We start from the raw sequence: 2,350 nt of genomic DNA, 5'->3' as shown, positions 1-2,350 counted from the left end.
TAACCTGAAATTCTGTGCCCAGAGGTGAGAATCAACTGGACTGAGTCCGTTCAGTTCACAGGCTGCCTGAATTCCTTTGAAAATCTGCAAAGAACAGTCTTCCCTTCTGTTTGGCTAATCCTTGGAATATCAAAACTCCATCTCAACACTTCAGTGATTTTTTTTTTTTCCTTTTATCTCATCCTTAAGCCATTAGGCAGTGAAAAAGAAGAGACAAAATCTATCCAAGAAGGGTTAAAAGAACCTTCTGAACTTCAGAGAAATTGCAACTTGAATTTGATTGAATTTGGTGCAGACGTTCAGAATAATTTTCAGTTTATCTGAACCAGTGACTAAACGGACTGATTCAGACAGTAGGCTTTTACTGAAATTGCTTCACTGTTGTCTCATTTTGTCTGAGTGGGTCCACACATCTCTTGTTTTTTTCAGACCAGTTTGATGAAGTTTTAGTTCTATTTGCATTTTATTCATCCTCCATTGACTTAGTAGCATTCCTATCTTTTTTTTTTTTTTTTTTTTTTTTTTTTTTTTTAGCAAGTAGACATCTTTCAGGAAGTGATTCTAGACTAGACCAGAAAAGGCATAAAGTGGATTTTTTTTTTAATTTAATTTATTTTTTTTCCAGACAGATTCAAAATGCAGTTGCTGCTATAGTCAAATATAACCTAAGACTATTACAATTAGACTCACTTCACTTAACTTTCACTGTCCGGAAGGTATAAGCTCCAACAAAGCTGGGATTCTAGGCTTCCTTGCTAGTAAAAACAAAGCAATCAATGTCTCCATATAATAGTTAATTTAATCTACTTTAATTTTACTTCTTTTAAGATTGGATGAATCCAGCAGCAACATTATTGTCATCCCTTGACCGTAAAGGAAATCTAGACAAGACAGTAGCTTAGGCTAAGTAGCTAACTGTTAGACCATAGTAAATGAAATTAATACAATGTCACAAATAGGGATACACACAGGAATTCCAAAATGCCCCGATTCCCCCAAAACAAACAACCAAACAGCTTATTTGACTTGGTTTATTTGTCAAGAAGTGTTTCTTTGTTTTGTTTTGTTTTGTTTTGTTTTTAAAGTGGCCAGCTGTGATTTCTTTGATAAAACTATATCATTCTTGTTAAACTCTATTCTGAAAGTCTTGCTGTAGTTAATGTTGTAATTCTTATTTTCTGGTGATTTTTTTTGTTTGTTTGGGGGGGAGGGGGGGGTAGGTTTTATTTTATTTGTTTGTTTGTTTGTTTGTTTGTTTGTTTTGGCTTTATTGCTTCAAACTGCAGTCCTCAGTGCAATCATGTCAGAAAAAGGAAAACATATGATCAACTACTTGTGACCCTTAGGATTTGACAATGTCACAAATGTTGAGTAACTGATTTTAACTGCCCTTTCCTCTCCCCCTCTTACCATACATTTTTCCTAAATGTGTGGGTACTTGGTGTTACTTAGTTCCCAATTTTTTTTTATTTTTTTTTACCTCCTCAATTTCCATGCCTAATGAGCCTGAGCTGAGTTAATAATGGATGTAATAAGTAATGACTCATTGTTTTGGGGCTTGTGTGTCTCTGTGTGCAACGGAAGAGGAAGCCAGGGCTCCGATGCTATTTATTCTGCCATGTCACTTGCCGCCAAGCAATGCCACTCATCAATAAAAGGCAAGATGACGGATGAGTTCATTTAATGGAATTCCTCTGAGTGAGCTGCAGCCACTGCTCTTCAGTAGGTTCAGTCTTTGAGTCTCTTTCTCTCTTTCAGTCCCTTTTCCCTTCTGCAATTTTTTTTTTTTTTTTTTTTTAAATATTCAGGACATTTGGAAAACATAGCTGGCTGAAAGGGCTGCCATTTGTGCCAGTAGCTCCTTCTGCTCTTAACAACTGCTGTCCTAAATCAAATCAAGAGCTTTGAGCAGGGACATTAAATCTGCAACACCTGATAGTGGTATCGTATGGCATTTCTATGTCTCGCCTTTCCCTCTGTCCATTCCTATCTTCCCTCTCACCAGTCTAAGTGGGTGTGGAGGGAGGCTGGTTAAACATTTGTGGAGAATAAGGTTTTAAGTTTTCTCAATATGGCCTTGTGCATGCTGAGTAGCTAATACAACTCACCTCTTCGGAAAAGCTATCACAGAATCACAGAATCACAGAATGGCCTGGGTTGGAAGGGACCTCAAGGATCATGAATCTCCAACCCCCCTGCTGGGCAGGGCCACCAACCTCCCCATTTACTAGACCAGGTTGCCCAGGGCCTCATCCAACCTGGCCTTGAACAGCTCCAGGGATGGGGCATCCACAACCTCTCTGGGCAGCCCGTTCCAGCACCTCACCACTCTCCTGGTAAAGAACTTCCC

Source organism: Gallus gallus, chromosome Z (assembly GCF_016699485.2).
Source record: "Gallus gallus isolate bGalGal1 chromosome Z, bGalGal1.mat.broiler.GRCg7b, whole genome shotgun sequence".
NCBI lineage: Eukaryota > Metazoa > Chordata > Aves > Galliformes > Phasianidae > Gallus > Gallus gallus.
Note: the sequence above shows the minus strand (reverse complement) of the source record.